Raw genomic sequence first — 9100 nt, forward strand, 5'->3', positions numbered from 1 at the left:
TTTCCTGTGAAAGTTTGTCCGTGTTCTGTCATATGAGAAGTTGTCAGTGCTATTTCTTGGATGGTAAGAGTGCCAGCGTATTGATCTGCACTCACATCAGGGGAGGGAAGGAAGAGTGGGTTCGGTCGGGGGTGTCTGAAACGATGGACCTAGTGGCTCAGTCATCATGGGGATGTCCCCACTCGATGCAAGGACCTCGCTTGCATCCATCAGGTGTTTTTTGGTTGAGTTGTCTCCTGCTCCGATCCTAAGCCTGTAGGCGTAGGTGAGGACGCGGTCAGCAAGATCGTGTACGTGCCTATGGCACTTCGCGCACCTCGGAGTCCTACATTGGCGGCAGATGTGGCCCACGCGGTCGCATCGCCGGCACGAGGGAGGTCGGCCAGGGATCAGTACCGAGATCTGACACTCATGAATAGTCAGTAGGTGAAGAATCTTCCTCACGCTTATGTTGGCTCGGAGTATCAGTTCTTCCTTTCTGTTGAGGGTATCCATATCCTCCATTCTTTCGCATTTCCACTTCTCTTGTGCGATAGAGCGCACGGTACCGAAGGGTTCCTCTGCTTCAACAACTTCCCGGTTTTCGATGTGCGGGAGTAGCTACAGAAGTGTGAGTTTTACCTTTAGCTCTTCGCGGGCCGAGATTGCTTTTTGCGAGAGAAGTCGAACATACGACCACTCAAACATGCGACATTTAGTACTCTCTCATGGCGTTAATGTCCTTTCGGTTCATTAAGCCACTGAGGGCGTCTCGAAAAACCTGAGCTCGGTAGGGTCGAGCAGCGAGATCTCCATGGAGGAATACTGAATTAAGAAACGAGGTTACCAGTAGGTGAACGTGGCATCAGCGCTCGGTAGTCATCCATCAGGGAAACGGTAGTAGCAGCAGCAGTGTACGTAATATTTAGGCCGGAGGCCGATTTGATTTCTTGAGTAGAAAACATAAAAAATGCAGTCATTCGAAACTGCGTCTTCTTCGCTCTCCGGGACACGCAGAAACACTTGAACGGCGTGAGAACGAGCGGGATTTATATTTGGCCATCGGGTTCCACTCTTAAAGGCGAAGCTTAAAAGACTTCCTGTAATTTGCGTATGATGCATGAGCACTGTAACTGCCACGTAAAAAAAAGGAGAACATTTGAGATTGCCGTGTGCATAAGCAGTAACTATGCAGGGATCTCAGACATAGCATTGTCTCCTCTCGATTCTTGAGCTGCCGCGATTGAGAACCCCTCAACCACAAATCGTGGAGTCGCTACTAGGCTCCTCCCATACAATTTGAGCACCATGCCTAACACCAAATATTTCTCCGGGGAAGGATCAAGAAATGTAGAGACCCTGAAATGATAAGCACCTGCCCCCTCCCAGTTATTCTAAAAAGAAATTTATGTGTAAATGGCGTCGAAAATTAGTGTGGTCCAGCAATATCGCGACAGAGTGTCGGTGTTCGACGCTGTTTTCATGTAGATGGACGTTTTCTTTTCCACTATTTTAATCGGAAAGGTACAGCGTGGTGAAGAAAGTCTGGCAGTTCAGAATAAAAAAAGGGAGCGCACATCAAACCCCGGAGTTCGAACAGATATACAAGTGCAGCTCAAATGCTTCATCACTAACAGCCTTTAGCGCGTAAAGCGTTTCTCACTTTCGTCCTTTCGTAAACGAAAAATTTTCCGCTCAACTTTGAAACAAAGATTGGCCTTTACACGATACGCACTCGTCTCGAAACCTGCAGCAGTAATAACAGGTGCATACGTGGCGATACAAATCTCATTATATGAGGTCTCGTATATTAGGCACGTTAGAATAAATGGGCCCCGTTCCCTGGCTGTCGGAGGTGAGGCCCTTAACTCCAACCAATTGATTCAGCGCAATATTTCTCCCTAGCCCAGGGACACCGCGACACCGTGCCTGGAAGCGAAAATTCGTCCACTCACCTGGTAGTCGATTCAGTCAATTCCGCCTAAAAGAAAAGGCCTGCTCGTGACGTCATCATGAGTGGATCCCCAACCCACCTGAAGCGTGCAACACGCTGAAGCTTTACGAGAGTCGACGCAAAGCGGCAGACGCGTCCATCTTGGCGTCGCCGCGTTCAAGCGTCGCGCTCGTTTTGAGACGCAGTGAGACGCGCTGACGGTGACGCTAAGCAAGCTAAGCGTGGGGCCACTTTTGATGATGTCTGGGGAGAAAGATGCAGGCCTTGTCTTCTAGGTGATATTGACTGGGCGAAACAGAAACAAATGGCATAACAGTAACAAACAATATAATATGTGAGAAGTGCCTGAAGGAGCGTACTTACTTTGCTGAACGGTACACTGCAGATAAGAAAAAATGCTCAAATTAATAATCGATTGCGTGGCTTGGACATCGCGTGCATTTCGAGCAAACACAGAGAAATGTGTTTGCTTCTCACTAGAGCACCTCAAGACAGGCGAGTTGAGTGACATTGTCACATCTGTGTGAAACACACGGATGTGACAATATTTCTCAACTTACCAAATTTGCAAAAATAAATGCTACTTCTTCCTTCTTTAAATATTTCTGCGAACACACAAGGTCATCGCTCTAATATGTTCAAATGAGCGAAAAGGTATTTTTTTTTAATTTTTTAATAGAGTACGAGTTAAGTGGCAACAAGGATTTTATGCAGTAAGATGCCTTAACTAGTGACTCTAGTATATCCATAATTATCTTAGTAATTGGCATATAAATTTCACGCAATTTCACACTCACCAGAAAGAGGAGAAGGAGGAGAGAAAACTGAAAACTTTGAGACATGTTGCCTCCCCAATGAGCCGAGGAATTAACACGTGCCCCCTTCCTTTTGCGTAAATGCTTTTCAGTCACTATCTTTTATACAAAAACAGCACTAAAAAAATGCGGTTGCGCTCAAAAAAAAAAAAAAAATTGACGTCAATAAAGTTTTATTTTCAGGAGAAGGTTCGAGCTTTGTTTTCGAAAGGACGAGGTTCAACAGGGGGCATTCACCGGATGCCACATTTGAGTGCCTGGGCGTGCCTTATTCATCCGCTGACGTTTACAAAACAACCAGAGCGCCCCCAGCGGTACGGCACTAACGCCGTGCATGCGCGATGGGGTGTGAGCAAAAACGCCACGACCCTCATCAACAAATAATTCAAATCTGATGTCGTCGGCGTCGGCGTCAGTCTTCGTGCACGTTTTCGCGTTGGAAGTGCTGATTCTACATCTTCCCAGCACTGTCTTACCACTCTAGTAGCCAGAACTAAATTAACCAGGCTCATTACACCGCAAAAATTTTGTCTAAATAACGTGACGTGCGTCGATTCATTCAGCGTGAACGCCGCAGAATGTACGTTAAAGCAATATTTACAAACTAAGATTCTGCTCGCAATTTTCAGCCGCGACGTCACTCGGGCTGCGAAAGTGTGTACGGTAACTGCGATGCTCGACGTCGATACTAAAGAACGCAAGCAGAATCGATTTCAGTGAATCAGGCATAACAAGTCGGTGGTTGAAACTGGTAAAATTAATCAACATCTCACCGTATCTGCTGTTTAGGCCGAGCCTACTTATCCGAAACAACCTTCAAGCTTAAAAGTAATTTGAGGCATGACTTCTTATCGCAACGTTTGCACTACTGGCGCCTGCGGTTTGAACGGGCAGGCGACAGTTTGAACGAGTTTGAAAGAGAATACGACACTTTGAACAATACCGCGGTCGTTTAACCGTGAAGTCGCACTGAACGTCGTCTGCGAGTGGTCCGGGCAACTTAACGTTTTTTTGTTTTTTTCGGGTTCATGTAAGAACAAAACAAATAGATCTAACGACCACAAATAACCGTGCATTCATCCCAAAGTGCTTCGCGTTCGAGCAATCGTGTTCCGACGGTGTCTGGTTTCCGTTTTCACAGCACCTATCCACGCTTTCGGGATAGCCGAGCATACAGAAAACGCGTGGAAAATAGTCTTCAAACCTTTGCCGACTCTTTTGGTACAGCCCCAGTCGCAAGGTTTTGACGAGAATGCAAATTTTAGTATGGTTGCTTCCAATACCACACAGGAATGTTCATCCCGCATGGTAGCTTCCGTCGACAGCCCCAGAGCGGAAGTGCCCCCGACACGCTACGCCGCGGTGTAACTTAGCAGAGTTGAGTTGCTGCGTACTCAGAGAGAGCTCACACTTAAAGGCCGACGTACGTAATTGTTTTCTGCAGGGCAGAAAACCGGTTTCCAGTTTCCTTCTCTCCCTCACCTCTTCATATAGCAGCGGGTCTACAGGTGTTAATATGATTGTGTCCATATTTGTCCCGTTTGTAGGGAGTACATACACTTATCTTGACGAGTGTTATAATGATGTTCAGGTTTAATTCAGGATGATGGGTAACTTTGTGCGAGAAGTTTTCTGTCGTGGTAAACGTAGATCGAAAGTTTATATGTTCATACTTCTTGAAAGCTCGAACTTTTATGTTGCCCGAAAAGGGGAGATGTATTAGCGTTATAGTCGAAATTGTTTCTCAGGCGAACAGCTTTCTTTTTTGCAGTGGGTGTAGCCATGATAAACTTGCTTTCGCTATCTGATCCCAGGCAAAAAGGCAATAATATACCTCGGTGTATACGAGATAATCGTAAACTTGATACTTTAGTCCCGGTAATAAAGGTTCTACAGAGTAAGGCATGCCTACGGATATAGAAATTTCTGTTTGTATTGTGCTCACACGGTGCGTCTAGTTTATCTGTTTTGCAGCGGCAGCTGTCACTAGAGTAACTGCGTAGGCGCCACCTGCGGAGCAGAGTATCAAATGAAATCAAATCATTTCTTTGCATCTGCAAGGAGAGTCGCCGGAGCTACGGACAAAAAGCCAATCTTTGCTTGCTTGACGAGGTCCGGGCCACGAGTGCTTGGCTGATGGTGAAAGAAATGCCCGAAAAAATATCTGAGTTACAGACATGCAGGAAATACGTTAGCTAAATGGTTAACATAACTTAATACATATTATACATAAAGTAGATATAGTGATTTACAATCGAAACAATAAATTTCAAGGTTATTCATGGAGTATTTATTGAGTAATGTGGGTAGGTTATAATAAAGTGACTAAGCCATAATTGTTGACTAATGCGACACCCTCCATTTCCTCCGAGCAGCCGGTGCGGATGGTGTTTACATTTCTGGTGAAATTGAATTTATGACTAAAAAAGAATCGGTTCTGGTGATTAAAAACAAAATGACCTACTCGGGAGGTATTCATAAAATTGAGATATATTGACAATTTTGCATTCTTGAAATAATGATTCAGTGTGGAGTAAACACTGAACGTTTCCAAGAAAGCAAACACTCTCTTTTGAAGCAATAGTATTTTATTTAGATTTGATTTTGTCGTCGTACTCTAAATAAGATCACAATACGTTATTTGAGATTTAAATAACGCGTGCTATATTTGTAATTTTATATTTTCGGAAATAATGAAACGACACCGGCCATTATTACCGACGATATTGCATAATTTGCAGGTAATAGGTTTTGTACGTTAATCCCAAGGTAAATTATCTGAAAATGTAACACCCAACGTTTTACTACTTTTCACTAGTTCAACTGGCTTAGAATTAAAATGGAGAGTTTTGTTCAGAGCTGCATGTTTATTGGTTGACCTAAATAATATTGCTTCGGTTTTTGTTTCATTAATATTTAGCCCTTTTGACTTTGACCACACAGCGAATCTGAAAAGCATTTATATAAATATTAAAGAGTAAGGGCCCCAATATGGCCACCTTGTGGGACACCATATCTGATCGGCATCAAATATTTTAAATGTCCATCAGTGCACACACACTGCATACCATCTTCTAGATATGAACTCAAAAGTGAAAATGAGCATCCACGAATTCCGTAGTGACATAAGTTGTCAACAAGTATTTTTTGATTAATACAATCGAAAGCTTTGCTAAAATCTATCAATATTCCTAATGTCAAAAGATTGTTTTCAATGTTATGTACAATAATTTCCTTTTGTAAGAGGAGTGCAGACTCCGTCGACTTTCCCTCTCTAAAACCGAACTGAGTCTCAGAAAGTACTGAGTGCTTTACAAAAAAAAAAAAAAAAAAAAAAAAAAAAAAAACTATATCAACGACACAAAATAATCTTCTCGAGCACTTTGGAAAGAATAGGCAGGACCGATATAGGTTTATAATTAGATTTATAATTATTTTTACCACCATTATACAGTACTGACGCTTTTTCACGTTTCGTTTTCCTAGGGAGATCTCCGCATGACAAGCATAGATTGAAGATGTGTACAAGATATGGCGTAATAATATCAAGAATATATTTAATCGGTTTATATTAGAGGCCATCAATATCACACGTTTTACTATTGTTTAAGCCCATAAATGTTTTAGACACAATCACAATGGTGCTCCCAGGGTGGCCATGTTGGATCCAAGGCCGCACTGCGGGTAGCGACCGTCGCTTCTTCAGGAGATTCGGAGGCGCGGATGGCGTGGCTGTGAGGCGGCGTGCTGGGGGCGTGCGGAGCAGAGAAGCTACAGTGCGGCGACACGCCGCGCTTCCGCCGTCATCTCGTCATTTGTCTCCCGTTTTTTTTCTCTCAACCATCGGTAGAACCATAGCCTCTTCTATACTGACAAAGCCTCGCAGATCGTCACGTGACGTGGTCGCCGAAAGTGAAACGGTACATATGTTTAACGAAAGTGAAACGGTAGAGGGCTGTACTTAGCATCCGGCTGGCGCACAAACTCTGTTTAAAATCGCGTCATTTTGAAAATTTCAAGCGCAGATGCGCAGATTTTAGTATGGCAGTTATCGTGTAATACTATGCTAGATAAAAAGACAAACAGGGTCCTATTGCGCTGTTACCTGTGTGCAAATAAAAAAACGTAATAGGGAAAACTGCGTAAGATTGGCCGGTCTCTTCGGCGATAAGTAAATCCGGTTGTGTACATTTTTTACTATGCAAAGTTTGTGCTCGCGTAGGCCTTTAGCGACCATGAGTGGTAGTCTGAAATAATAAATAAAAACGCGCTCTCCTGCCGCAATACACGCAGTAGTTGAGGGTAGTACTGCCGGCTGACTCAACTGCTATTTAAGTAACGAAAAAAAAAAAGATATGCTAGTTGATCATATACCGAAATAGAACAAAAAGAGAGGTACAGGTTGATTTTGGAGTAGCCATAACTATTCTAAAAACGCGAACCACTTCACAACGGCAGCTACGAGCGAGAGTTCGATGTTCCGTACAGCCCGCCGGTACAGCCTAAAGATGAAAAATGGCAACCTCCCGGTTTGTCGTCTGCTAGCGGAGTCGGGCGCGTGCTCTCTCTCTCGTTTTGCCCCGCCGAACCCGCTGAATTTTCCGGATGTATGGAGAGGGCGCTGCTGTCGAACAAAATGGTGCCGCCCAGAAAGAGCTCTGGAGCAAAAACAACTTGATTTTTTTGTTAGTTTTTGTTCTCGCTTTGATTTCCTTGCGATCAGACCTTACTTTTTCCAGTTTTTGTTTCTTTCCCGTTACAATTTGATTGCAATAGGGTGTTTGTATTGACGTCATGATGTCCACCGTTTTTGTTGATGTAAGCCGTCTGGCGCGGCGTGCCCGAGGCAAGCATTCCAAAGACGCATTCGACACCATCGAGTGGGTAATGCAGACGGCCTATGAATTTTATAGTGCGGACACCTAACAACGAAATAGCGGATTGGCATCACGTGAAAACACCCTGCAGGACGTTGCGTAACTGACGAAACAAGTGAAAGGTGGAAAGGAAACTCATGATCCGATTTGCTCATGAGAGCATTGACTTTCGCTCGTATTCAGCCAGATGCCAATCTTTCTTGCTTGCGATTTTCTTTATTTTGGAAAAAAAAAACACATACATATAGGAAGCCTCAAATGGTAGAGAGACGGCAAATAATTTAAAAAAATCGGAATTATTTTTGCGGGAAGGTTTCAATTAAAGCGACGGTGACAGGGTAAATATGCTTGCCAAGGTTTTCATTCGCACATGACATGTGAGAACCCAATTGCGCAGAACACAACTTACAGCTCGAAATTTGTTTGCTTTCCGCCCGAAAACCGCCGATTAGGAAATGGCTAATTTGAGTCGCGCTCACTCTCTTCTCCATGGTCAAGTGCCGTAATTTATGGTTTAGACAGACACACCAAATACAATCAAATTAGTGGGTCATCAAAAACATACTTCAATGTTTAAAAAAAATGATACCAATTGTTTGTGACTTCTAGAAACCTTGGAAACACGTTGATTGAAACAAAACATTTGCACATAAAACCAGAGAGGGAGAGGGAGAGAGAAGAGAAGCATTTATTTGAAAACTCGAGGTCATCACTCTTGCGGTCGAGGGGATGATGTCCTCATTCCAGGACTCTGCAGGCCATGGCTGCTGGTCGAACTTGCTGGACAAGCGTTTTTTGGCCGAAGCACTCTGTGCATTCTCTCCGTAATTCTGAACATGGCGTCGTAATGCGGGGGTCACGGTGTGGACGGCTGAACGAGGTGGACTAAGCGATGGCGGCGGTGGACGGGCTTGCGACCTCAACTTCAGAACTATTGTTCGCGGTACTGGCGAGTCTGTCTGGCTTTGAAAGAGAAATCGCTTACCGATCGAAACGAATAGGATTTATTTCATGCGACGACATTCCCGACCACCAAGCTGATTCGCACAAAGACATCGTGGAGTCGTCGCCCCTTCTCCTGGCTGAGGGAAACGCTGGTCTTACGAGCACAAATTATTTAGAGTTTAAAACACGCGCAAACGTCAAGCGCCACTTGCTTGACTTTTAAGTTTTTCGTGCGACGTGCGTTTTTTTCTCTCGCCTGCTTTGCAGCGACAGAAAAACCAAAAAAGGAGGAAAAAGGGTAGAAAAAAATACGCGGTCGTGTGCATTCACATGACTTCTGGCAAATATGCCCTCTCTACATTTCATAATAATTGAAAACGAGCGTGTTGGTGAATAGGTAAGAATACTTGAAATGATTAAACATCGAGGACAGGGACTTGAAGCAGGACTTTTTTTTCACTAAGCAACAATTTCATTCTTTGAAGTATTTGTACCTGCATTTCTGCTTTCTCTCTAGTTCACTTTCGGTT

This window comes from Ixodes scapularis, unplaced genomic scaffold (genome assembly GCF_016920785.2).
Source record: "Ixodes scapularis isolate PalLabHiFi unplaced genomic scaffold, ASM1692078v2 PGA_scaffold13__105_contigs__length_92229423, whole genome shotgun sequence".
NCBI classification, from domain to species: domain Eukaryota; kingdom Metazoa; phylum Arthropoda; class Arachnida; order Ixodida; family Ixodidae; genus Ixodes; species Ixodes scapularis.